Raw genomic sequence first — 12,834 nt, forward strand, 5'->3', positions numbered from 1 at the left:
ATTTTCATTTTATTATTCAATCCCATGTGTTTTTTTCGTTTCTTGGTTTTTTTTTTTGCGGTACGCGGGCCTCTCACTGTTGTGGCCTCTCCCGTTGCGGAGCACAGGCTCCGGACACGCAGGCTCAGCGGCCATGGCTCACGGGCCCAGCCGCTCCGCGGCATGTGGGATCTTCCCAGACCGGGGCACGAACCCGTGTCCCCTGCATCGGCAGGCAGACTCTCAACCACTGCGCCACCAGGGAAGCCCCCAATCCCATGTGTTTTGTGTTATAAATTCCTTGAGGGCAGGCACTGTCTCCACACCACTGTCTTCTCTGTGACTGGCAAGTACGTAGTAGTTGCTCAATAAATATTTGTTGCCTTTGGAATTTGTTGCCTCAGGCACTTCAAATCCTTCTGGAAAGAGGCAAGGCATACATAAATTTAAAATATTGCTATATCAGAGAGCTGGCCCTCACTGGATTGTTTTGGGTTGCAGGAATTCTGATCAGTTTCTTTCTGTTTCTTTATCGTCAGAGTGTCCTCCAAGTCTACAGAAGCTTTTTCTTTGGGGAAGTCACCATCTTTGCTTTTCTCCATGATCTTCTTCATCCTAAACTTGAAGCTGATACACAATTTTCCTCTTGGGAAGCTCTCTTATTTCTGGCCAATGATTGTGCTTTCCTCTTTCCCTGTCTCCCTTCACCCCTGGTTCCTCCCACCTTCCTTTGCCCTGGAAGGCAGCCAGTGCTATTGAGGCCATTCTGCAGGTGACGGGATGCCCTGGTAGCATCCACCCTGTCTCTCCAGCTGGGCTGCTCCCACCTCCCGCCCCCCAGCCATGGTGAGAACTGCTGTCACTGTGGGCACAGGTGGGAAGGAAGAGAGAGGCCCTGCCGAACATCGCACACAGCCCTCGCTGCCAGCCAGGCCCTTCCCATCAGCAAAACCCTAGCGGGGCACTGGCTTGACCTGGGAGGTGCTAAGCCCCCATCAGTGGGGGGAGCTTCAAGGAGGGACAGAGAATGGCTGGCGAAGGGGGGCCAGGCTGGCCTCACCCATCCGCCAGCAAGGTGTCCTCTTAGCCTCTCACCTCCTCTCTGCTTCTGCACCTCTGGGACCACCCTCCTCAGCCCCTAGACTTCAGGAAGGAGAGTGCTGAACCACAGGCCGGGTGGTCCTCCATCCTAACGGAAGCTTCTGCAGGAGAGACTCTGCAGCCTTCCTCAGCTATCAGTAAGGAAGGAGTCTATGACCTTGGCACTGTCCTTGAAGCTAAAAGAGCCCCATGAGATTGGCATCTTCATTCCCATTTAATCTGTGAGAAAATGGAGACTCTCAGAGCCCAAGCAAGGAGCTGGGAAGCAAGTGGGGAGGCAGGATTTAACGTCCAGCTAATAATTTATTGTGTATGGTGTGTGCTGAGGGAACACAGCACACACTTGAACTCATCCTCCCAACACCCTCGGGAGGCAGATACTCTTGCTATCCCCATTCTACAGATGAGGAAACTGAGGTCCTGAGGAATCCACTCCATTGCCCAAGGCTCCACAGCTGGCAAACCCCAGAGCCCCAACCATGACACAAACTGCCTGGAGCCAAGCTCGCCAGGCTTCACAGCCTGTGACACAACATCTCAACAGTCAGGAAGTTCCTCCTTAGGTCTGACTGCAGTCTTTCCTGACTTAGTCCAAGCCCAGATTCTCTCATTTGGTCTCCTGGGGTCATGAGCTTCATCGTAGATTTTCAGCTTGACTCAAGGACCAGGATGCATTGCTCACTGAGTCTTCCTTTTTCCAGAACAATCCCTCCCAGATGACCCAGTCTCCTGCACACCTTTAACCATCTTGTTCTCCTTCTGATCTCTCTCCAGCGTCTCTACGTCCTTTTGCCAGTGCTGTGACTCATAGCACAGCTGTTAGAACAGGGCAAAGGGGTCCTGCCAGGCCCTTCAATTTAGACGGCTCCACCCTGGTGTCCTAAGGCTGCACCCCTCCCCGCAGGGCAAGGAATCTGGGGCCCAAGGGGTCATACCCACAACACCTCACCCCCAGCCATGCTCTGGGTACTCCGAAGTATCTGCAAGGCACCCTGAAAAGCCTGGCTTCAGTGGCTGTGAGTCTACTTCTGGGCTGGGCAGACCTCTGCCTGGGGTTCATCCTATCAGGTCAGGCCATGCTGCTGGTGTGTGTGCCCCGAGGGATGAGAGTGGTAAAGGAGAGGCCGGCCGTTTGCAGGGCCTGTGAACGGAGCCTGTCGGTTCAGTCGGGGTGACCAGTGTGGATGAAGCAGGGATGAGGGGGCTGCTGGCTGTGAGCTGGGGGCTGGTTCTCTCCATGTCACTTTCTAGCTCAGAACGCCGTGGAGAACCTAGCCTTCCAGGTGGTGAATAAGACGATAGAATTTTTTTTAGCTTATTATTGAAGAATACCTAAAGAAAAGTACATGAATTATAAGTGTACAGCTCATCGAGTTGGATAGAATATATATATATATTTTAATTGAAGTATAATTAATTTACAATGTTGTGTTCGTTTCAAGTATACCACAAAGTGATTCAGTTATACATATATATATATATATTCTTTTCAGATTCTTTTCCATTATAGGCTATGAAAAGATATTGAGTATAATTCCCTGTGTTATACAGTAGGTCCCTGTTGTTTACCTATTTTATATATAGAAAAGATATTTTATTTAACAGTTTGTTAACCTGACATGAAATTTTTAAATATTGGGCGCCTGGTGGATGAGGCTTCCTTTAGTACTCTCACCCCAGGTCCTGTAAGTGTTCCAGCCAGACCTGGGGACTTGGACAGGAAACGGGGTTCCCCGGGGTCTGACTAGCACAGAAGCTGGAAGAAGCCCTGCTTTCTCCATCTCTGCATCATCTTATCATCTTTCTCCATTTCTGCATCATCTTCCTACCTTAGTAGGCTGACTTCCTTCTACATCAACACTTCTACCTCCCTTGCAGTCTGTGGTCACCTCTTAGCTTCAAATCCCTTTTGATAAACTGGGACCTTGTCTTAGTCTTGGCCTCAAAGGATTTTCCTTCATAGTTGGTCAGTTTTGTCTTCTTTCTTTATTTATCTGTTTAATAAAGACATATAATCCAGGCTGGATTATATTCATTTTTTCTCTTTCTGATTTTTAAAAAAATATTTACTTATTTATTTATTTTCTTTCTTTTTTTTTTTTTTTTTGTCTGTGTCGGGTCTTAGTTGTGGCAAGTGGGATCTTCGCTGAGGCATGCGGGATCTTTCACTGCGGAGTGGGCTTCTCTCTAGTTGTGGCACGCGGGCTCCAGAGTGTGTGGGCTCTGTAGTTTGCGACACGTGGTCTCTCTAGTTGAGGCATGCGGGCTCAGTAGTTGTGGTGTGTGCGGGCTTAACTTCCCTGTGGCATGTAGGATCTTAGTTCCCCGGCCAGGGATTGAACCTGCGTCACCTGCATTGGAAGGTGGATTCTTTACCACTGGACCACCAGGGAAGTCCCAGTTTTGTCTTTTTTTTTTTTTTTTTTAATTTATTTTGGCTGCATTGGGTCTTCGTTGCTGTGCACAGGCTTTTCTCTAGTTGTGGCGAGCAGGGGCTACTCTTCATTGAGATACATGGGCTTCTCACTGTGGTGGCTTCCCTGTTGCAGAGCATGGGCTCTAGGCGTGTGGGCTTCAGTAGTTGTGGTACTTGGGTTCAGTAGTTGTGGCACTTGGGCTCAGTAGTTGTGGCACATGGGCTTTGTTGCTCCGCAGCATGTGGGATCTTCCCAGACCAGGGCTCGAACCCGTGTCCCCTGCATTGTCAGGCAGATTCTTAACCACTGCACCACCAGGGAAGCTCCCAGTTTTGTCATTTTTAAATGGCCCAACAGAAGAGCATTCAACCAGCAGGTCTGACTGTGATGTTCCACCCTCTTTTTTTTTCTTTTTTAATTAAAATTTTTTCTTTACTTCTTTTTAAAAAAATTTTTATTGAAATATAGTTGAGGGCTTCCCTGGTGGCGCAGTGGTTGAGAGTACGCCTGCCGATGCAGGGGACACGGGTTCGTGCCCCGGTCCGGGAAGATCCCACATGCCGCGGAGCGGCTGGGCCCGTGAGCCATGGCTGCTGAGCCTGCGCGTCCGGAGCCTGTGCTCCACAACGGGAGAGGCCACAACAGTGAGAGGCCCGCGTACCGCAAAAAAAAAACCCCAAAAAACAAAAAGACATATAGTTGATTTACAATGTTGTGTTAGTTTCAGGTGGTGTTCCACCCTCTTTAGCACGGCCTGTGAAACCCGGAATGATCTCGCCCCTTCCTGACTCTCCACCCTAACTCACCTCCCACCACCACATCCTCACCCTATGACCTACTTTCACTGCACAGGCGAGAGCCTGGACGTTGGGTGACAGCAGTCCTGGGCTCTAGATCGTTCTGCCTTTAATATCTTGGTGACCTGAACCTGTCTGAGCCTCAGCTTTCTCTCTGTAAAACGAGGAGTAAAGGATGAGGTAACACATGAGAGACTTAGTATAGTGTCTGCTGTCCACCCTTTGCCATCAATGTTGCTTTATCATTTGGGTTGTTCTTACACTACCTCCCATCTCCAGGCCTTTGCGTTTGCCCCACCTTCTTTGGAATGACTTCTGTGAACTCCCCTTCGTTCTTCAAAGCACAGTCCAGGCACCACCTTCTCTGTGCTTCCTTCTTTCACACCTGGCCCCAGCTCAGCCCCTTCCGGGTGTATCCGTTTCATTGATTAGACTGTGAGCGCCCCGCAGGCAGGACCGGGTCTCCATCACCTTTGCGCCCACATCACAAGGATAGCGCAGGGCACACATTGCATCCTCTATGACGGGTGGTAGGATGAAGGGACACCATTGAGAGTCACCTGCCAGTTGCAGGCTCAGTCTGCAGCCCCAGCTAGATTCCCATTGCCTCTGTGAGGCCCTCCTAGGAAGACATGGGGCCCCTGTCACGAGTTACCTCTTCATGTGCATCTGGCTTGTCTTCCCAACTAGAGGGTCAGCCCCTTGAGGGCATGATTCTGCTCTGTATTTCTTCATATCCCAAGTGAGCCCCACACGTCATCCTGAATATTGCAGGAACACAGCTGGTAATAGTATTGGTTGGTTGGCTAATGCTCCGGGCTCCTTCCCAGGCAAGCTTGAGTCCAGGCTCAGCTGGTTCCCACTCTCTGGGACAGTTTTCCCCTCACTCTGTGATTTCCCAGAGAGTCCAGCTCTGAGCTTCTAGCATCTGTGCTGGAAGGCAGCATGGTGTTCCAGGAAGAGGAGTCAACCCGGCCTTGATGTGAATCTCTGAAGTGCTACTTAATAGCTCTGGAACTTTGGGTTGTTAAAAAAAAAAGTGAGCCTCAATTTGTTCATCTGTAAAATGGGAGCAAAGATTCCGATCTCAGGGCAGTTGTGAGGAAGAAATGAAATAGTACTCAGGAACTGAGTTAAAGATGAAGAAGTATTAAATGAATTAAGGATGTTCTGAAGTCATTCCAATGTATCAAGGGTCATAAGATATTCTATCCCAGACCAGGCTTCTTTGGAATAGGAAGATCTGAATTCCTTCCAACACAGGAAAGGCCATACTCAGGGAAAGCTGTACACTTCGTGGCTGTTGGAGTTTTTTCGGGGGGGGTCCTAGGACTGGTCTGTGTAGGTTTAATGTGTCCCTAGTTAATAGCTAGACACTGGCCATTTCAGCCCTGCTAAGCACAGTGAGAAAGTTTGACTGGGGTACCAGGCGGCCTGGGTGGGATGCAGGCTGACCCAGGGATGGCAGTCACTGTACACTTCCAACCTTTAGGGGAGAAGAGCCTGCTGGACCATAGGAAGGAAGGGGAGGAAACCGAAGCACAGAGTGGCCACATAATACTTTTTGTTCTTAAAAACATTTTTGATTGCAGACTGATACCAAATGTTTTTTTATGATGTGACGCTTGATGCACATGAGAGAGTGAGCATACCATAAATACAGGATATAATAACAAGATAAAAACAACCTGGGCCTTACCACACCCCTGAAGAACCAGAATATGATCAAGGTCATTGCATCTATCTGTGGGGTTCTCCCCGTCCTATCCCCGTATCTCCCTCCAGGCATGATCACATTCTGAATTTTGTATATTTATTCCATCACTTTATTATTTTTTAAATTTTTATTTATTTATTTAATTTTGGTTGCTTTGGGTCTTTGTTGCTGCATGTGGGCTTTCTTTAGTTGTGGCGAGCAGGGGCTACTCTTTGTTGTGGTGCACGGGCTTCTCACTGTGGTGGCTTCTCTTGTTGCGGAGCATGGGATTCAGTAGTTGTGGAGCGCAGGCATCAGTAGTTTTGGCACGTGGGCTCAGTAGTTGTGGTTTGCAGGCTCCAGAGCACAGGCTCTGTAATTGTGGCTCACGGGCTTAGTGGCTCCGCAGCACATGGGATCTTCCCAGACCAGAGCTGGAACCCGTGTCCCCTGCATTGGCAGGCAGATTCTTAACCACTGCGCCACCAGGGAAGTCACTATTCCATCACTTTAAAATAATAGTTATCCCAGCTAGGAATGCCTAGACAATATATATTTTTTGTTTATTTTATTTTATTAATTTTTTTATTGAAGTATAGTTGATTAAGAATGTTGTGTTAGTTTCAGGTGTACAGCAAAGCGATTCAGTTATATATATATATATATATATATATATATATATATATATATATGTGTGTATATATTGGGTTGGCCAAAAAGTTCGCTAGGGTTTTTATCATGTTTTTCTGTTCCATCTCCTGTCAGTGGGCGAGTGTCTTGAGGTGCACATGAGGGAGAGTAGCTCTCTGGGAGGGGTACCTACCCAGGAGTAGAAATTTGGGGCTGCAGGACGTGTGAAAGTTCTACTTTGCAAGCTGATGCTAAACTGTTTTCCAAAGAAGTTGTGCCCATCTGCACTCTCATGTTTGCTCTACATTTTCACTGACACTTGAACTCGAGTGAGTTCACTCTTGTCAGTCTGGCAGCTGTAGGATGTGGTCTGTGGTCTTCATTGGCAGAGGTGGGACTGCTTTAAGGTCCCAGAGTTGGGAGAAGCAGAGGCAGGGCTGGGACCCTGGGGATCATGTCAACACATAAAAATGTGCGTTTGGGGGAATTCCGTGGTGGTCCAGTGGTTAGGACTCTAATGCTTTCACTGCCAGGGCCCGGGTTCAATCTCTGATCAGGGAACTAAGATCCCACAAGCCGCACGGTGCAGCCAGAAAAGAAATGTGCATTTGGAAGAACATATGGCCACGGCTGGTGTGTCTGGTGGACATCCTCCCCGACCGCCAGCTCCTCACGTTTTCGGCCCAAGGGCCAGAGGGCGCCACTGGCCATTTGGTGGCAGGGGCAAAAGTAGCTAACAGAGCTCCAGCCTTCACTTCCCTGGCTCACCTCCTCCCCCCACCATCTTCCCCTTCGTACCCTCACTGGGCGTGAACGCCCTGCCCAGTATTCAGAGATAAGGCCGCTCTTCCCAGGAGTCCCCATCCCATCAGCCCCACCAGAGCCAGGGCACATTTTCCTCCTGGCCCCCTCTCTGCCCTTCTGTCCCAATGGGCCACCCTGCCTGAGTTACAGCAATAGCATCTCTCAGGTGCCAGTTTATGCCTTTTTTTTTGCGGTACGCGGGCCTCTCACTGCTGTGGCCTCTCCCGTTGCGGAGCACAGGCTCCGGACGCGCAGGCTCAGCGGCCATGGCTCACGGGCCCAGCCGCTCCGCGGCATGTGGGATCCTCCCGGACCGGGGCACGAACCTGCGTCCCCTGCATCGGCAGGCGGACTCTCAACCACTGCGCCACCAGGGAAGCCCTATGCCATTGTTTTCTTTTGGCTGTGCTGTGCAGCTTGCGGGATCTTAGTTCCAAGCGTGGAGTCCTAACTACTGGACTGCCAGGGCATTCCCTCAGGTGCCTTTTCAGGGAATACCAGCAGGTGAACTTCTTCCCCCAAGCCTTCATCCAAGCACTGGGACTCCCTCCTGAAAGAAAAGCCATGAGCTCTTCAGTGCACATCAGAAACCAGACACGGCTGCCATCACCTACTGGCATCTCTGTCCTCACTGTTTGGTCCTTATTCATCCTCCCTTCCTGCCCTGGAGCAAAATGCTACTTCCTCCTCGGGCCTCCATTATAAAGATAAAGGGGTCTTAGGACCCCTTTCCTGACCAAAAAATTCTTTTCCATCACTCCTCCATCTGGCCATGACCTTCCTGGAATTTTTCAAAATCCCGTTCAGAGCTGTCACCTTCCTGGGAATCTTCCCAGTCTAACTTCCACCCTCTCTCCCAGGTCTTCTGCACACCTTTTGGGTCAGAGCAGGAAGTTGCAAACTGTGTTTCTTACACCAGTCCCACGTAATCCTGCTGAGGAGGGCTTTTGGTGTCAAATAAGTTTGGGAGGTGCCACCTGCTACTTCCAGCCTCTAGGTGTTTGTGGTGCTCATTAGCATATTAGCATCTTGTATTAGCAACACAGAGAGGCCTGCAGGCATGATCCTTGTTTTCATTTGTTTAGTCTGTTTTCCAAAAATATTTACTCTCTCAAGTAACAACTTACTACCTGTTTGGAAAATGTGATCTAGGGGATTCTCCTGTCCCTTTTAGTGTCAGTTTGTCCTTGTGGTCTTATTCATCTCAGCAATTGGGCTATGATTCCTCTGACTTTTAAAAATCATTCTGTGTGAACTAGTTCAGTCCAGAGCACCCATCCCAGAGGGTCTTGAGTTGAACGAATGCATGAATGGATGAATGAAGCAATCAGCTAATCAACTGATCAATTTAGCTGAATCCCGTTTCCTGTGAGGCTGGCAGAAACCAGGCCCAGCTGATCTTTGTACCCTGGGGACATGGGTCTCTCTGGCCAGTGTCAGACCCTTCCCACAGTATTTCTACAAAGCCTAACCCCATCACGCCGGTAGAATGCATCTCTTACATTAGGTCTCCTATCGTTTTCGTTTTAGGCATCTGTCTCCCTATGAATCTGGGAGCCTCTGCAGGGCAAGGACCATGTCACACTCACCTCTCTGTATTCCCATGAACGGGTGCTCGGTCCCCACCTGCTGAGTAATGAAGCTCTCCACCAACCTCTTCCAGACAGCCGGTAGAGCACTGTGGTTAAGGCTGAAGGCTCTGGAGTCAGGCTGGATGCGCTCCAGACTACCTGGGTAACCTCCAGCAAACTACGTAATCTCTGCAGTTCAATTTCCCTCCCCCTCTGAGGGTGATGATAACACTACCCTCCTCACAGGGTCGCTGGGAGGATTAAATGAGTTAATACGTGTAAAGCACATGAAATAGTACCTGGCATGGAGATGGCATTGGTCTGTGTTAGCACTTATAACAATAGCAACTACCATCCATTGTGCCAGGGATCGTGATAAGGGCTTTACCTACATCCTTTCGATGACTCCTCCCTCCAGTCTCTTTGAAGTAGGTGATGTTTACAATTTTCCACCTCATGCACCGGTGGTAGCAAAGGGACCAGGACTCAGGTCAGCCAGATCGACCCGTAGTAGGCGGCGCTGCTCTCCACTCAGGGATTGGGCGTCTCCTCTACCTCTTTTCACCTATAATTAACCCTAATGAGAACCTGACTTGTCCTCTAGGCTTCCCAATAAGACGGAAATCCATCGCAGGGTTGGGTTTTACGTGTACGTATGCGCATAACAGAGAGCACGTTCGCGCGAGAACGAGAGAGGCCGCGGTTGTTGCCAGCACCTTCGTGGCTGACCCAGAAAGACCAAGATACTGAGGCAGGACTTTGAGACTACACAGCGGAAAGTCACCCGTGAGTCAGCAATGCTGCCGAAAAGGCAGAGAGGCCCTGGAATTGCTTGGTATCACCGCCCCCAGCACCTCGCCGCGGGCCCCGGGTGAGCCTGGGAAACGTTCGCAGGCAGGACGCCTGTGGTGGCGTTTACCCGGTTTGGTTATCCTGGTGAAAGATGGAAAGATTCCTGAGGGTTATAAAGGGGCACCCGGATTTGGGGGGGAGGGGGCGCATCACCCCGACTTCTGAAATGAGCAACCTGGAGTCCCCTTCCGCACGTGGCAGCTGGGCTTCTCAGACCCCGGAGGCGGACTCCATTCTTCCCCAGCGGTTACGGGGTTGACCGTCCTCCTCTTTCCGTACTGGCCAGGGCTTTGTTCTAGCACCTTCCCCGGTCTGGCCGCACAACAGAAGTGAGAAGTGGGGGCCTCGGGAGAGGGGCTGAAGCTGGTTATGCGAACCAGGAGATTTAAGATGCACATGCCAGAGGCTGTTTCTCTCGGAGCAGAGAAGGTTGGGGGACTTCATTCCAGGCAGGTGAGCGGCTGCTGCCTCAACCCCTGAGCACAGGTCACGGGGGCCCAAATGGCGGCCGGAGGGCTGGCGGTGCGGTGAGCGGGGAAGATCTCCCACCAGCTGTCATGAGGCAAAGGCACCCCCGAATGGAAGCAGCCAGTGGATGTGGCAGAGGGAGTGAGAGAAGGGGGCGCTGAGATCTTCCTGGCCTGGAAAGGAGGGAATTCCCAGGAATCCCTCTACTGACTGGGCTAGCAAAAGCTTGAGTCTGGTAAGGTGTCAGCGTTTAGATTTTTATCCTCTCCACATGGTGCAGTGTGTTTGTTCTGTGAACAGAGGAGAATCTGAATTCCCTGAAGGCTTGGAAGCACCCCCTTCCCCCAGTTGGCTGAGTTGCCCAGCACCTCAGCTCCTGGGGCCCCAAGTGAACTCCCCCATCGGGGCCATGGAGCCTCCTGGGGGCCTTTGTTTTGTTCCAGCTTCCCCCAGCGTTCCTTCCAGCTCTGAGGGACCCCTTTCCAGGGGGGCAGCCCTGTGTAGGGCCCGGGCCTCTTTCAGGTCCATAGGTGGTCCCCACTTCCCTGACTATGGGATCTAAACTCATCAGCTGGGACCGCAAGCCCTGGCCTCCTCCCTCTGTGCTCCTCGGGTTTCAGTGTTTTGAGTCACATCACTGTCTCAGAAGTGCCCTTCCTCTTCCTTTTCTCTCATAAAGATCTACCCCAGAGCACAGCCCTTTGAGGTCTTGTGGATTACCCGCACCCATCCCGCTCTGCGTGTTCCTTCCATCTCCACCAGGACGGTCCGTGTGCTGGCTGGTCCTCTGTTCCTGTGCACGTGGCCTGCCCGTTCCGTTTTACCCTCCTCCAGGTCAAGGACGTGACACTGTCCTGTGCCCAGTTCCGTACAGAGCACACAGTGGGTGCTGAACCAATGCGTTCTGCTTGAATGAACTGGTCATCACCAGTGGGTGGAATCTCCACAGTGGAGCAAAGTAGCAACAGTACAGGATTTGGGGTCAGACAGACAAGGGTCAAACCCCACCGCCACTTACTGGCTTATGGTGCCCTGTCTGAACCTCAGTTTCCTCATTTGTAAAGAGACAGTATTTACCTCCCAGGGCTGTTGTGAGGATTCACTGAGATGCCATTGATGCTTTGCAAACTGGAAGGTGCCGGAACATGTGTCATCTACCCTGACCTCTCTTGGAAGAGGTCCTGAATTCTTGTGTCCTGTCTCACACACAAACCTCTTCAGCCCTCAGATGGAGGTCTCCTCTCCCCGGGGAAGCCTTGAGTGTGGGTCTGGCCTTGTCTGAGATACAGAGAAGTAAACCTGGAGTGTGGAAGATCATGACAACATTCAGAGGAAGAAAGATCAATAGGCAGGGGCCCCCACATTTGAATTTATAGGGCTGTAAGTCCAGGGAGCAGCCTGAGTAGCCCCCTCCCCCTCAGCCTTCCACCAACACACTCCATACAGACCTTGTCCTAATGTTTCACCTCATTGCTCTAGTGGCCAACTCAGCACCACCATATCCTAGCTGTGTGACCACAGACAAGTTACTTAGCCTCTCTGAACCCATGTCAGATGGGGATAATAATAACCTCATAGGGTTCTTTGGCAAATTAAAATATATGTTCTATGTTAAGTGCTTTACATGGCTCCTGGCACTAGTCAGGGCTCAATAAATGTTAGCTATTATTAGTAATAATAATAACCATTCTGAGTGCCCCAGTAAATTGGTCCCCTCACTACCTTACACAGTTCAGTAAATTATTTTCTCATGACCTTATTAACCACTCTCTACCCAAATAAATGCACTCACATTATCTTATGCAGCACTGGGTATGCACCTGTAAAAGCCTTCCGCTTTATTTTATTTACAGCTCTGCATGTCCCCATTACATCTCTGTTTTGTGGCTACCTTCTCCTGTCTGTGGTACTCAGGCCTTCTCTTAGCCCACGTGATTTATGAAGGACCCTTAACTGGAGCTAATTGCTAAGATATTTTTCCCCTCATGTTGAACACACATCCTATTAGTAGAGAAATTGGTAATTAATTTTTAATTTTTTTTTACTTTAAATGTCTGCTGTGTGTGTGTGTTTGTGAAAGAGAGAGAGAGAGAGAGAGAGAGAGAGAGACTGATTTTATCCTTTCTGTCCAAAGTGTATTTCCCCTGGAAGAAATACTTTTGTAACAAATGTGACTAGGAACACAGGACTGAAAATATGGAAATTGCCTGTGGCACTAGCACTCGTGCAGGGATGCAGCTGGTCTGGTGGGACAACGGCGTATGCAGTGAGCAGAGGTGAGGGAGGGGAAAGTGAGGACAGACCGAGAGGAGGCGTGTGCACAGGAGGGCTCCACCGTGGATGTGTGGAGAGAAAGCACTGCCGGTGAGAGATGAGTGGGGAACTGGAAATCCTAGACAAAAACAGAGTAGCTGTGGGCAAGAACCAAGAAAGATGGGGAAGAAAGGAGGAGAAAGGCCTTGGTACCTTGAACCCCAAGAGTGTTTGGTGGCGTCCTGCATTTCTGCAGAGAGAATTTC

General features: G+C 50.2%; 1 protein-coding gene across 4 annotated transcripts in view; it reads left to right on the forward strand.

Annotated features, from left to right (window-relative positions):
* WNT3 (Wnt family member 3) overlaps positions 1-12,834 on the forward strand; it is a 49,011-nt gene that overhangs the window by 10,725 nt on the left and 25,452 nt on the right. The window contains exon 2 of one of the 4 annotated variants that reach the window (XM_060133315.1): positions 9,600-9,781. The exons of the other annotated variants lie outside the window; for them this stretch is intronic. The gene's annotated coding sequence lies outside the window, so the exon portion shown is untranslated. The remainder of the gene's footprint in view (positions 1-9,599; positions 9,782-12,834) is intronic. 4 annotated transcript variants of the gene reach the window in all.

Source organism: Lagenorhynchus albirostris, chromosome 20 (assembly GCF_949774975.1).
Source record: "Lagenorhynchus albirostris chromosome 20, mLagAlb1.1, whole genome shotgun sequence".
NCBI classification, from domain to species: Eukaryota; Metazoa; Chordata; class Mammalia; order Artiodactyla; family Delphinidae; genus Lagenorhynchus; species Lagenorhynchus albirostris.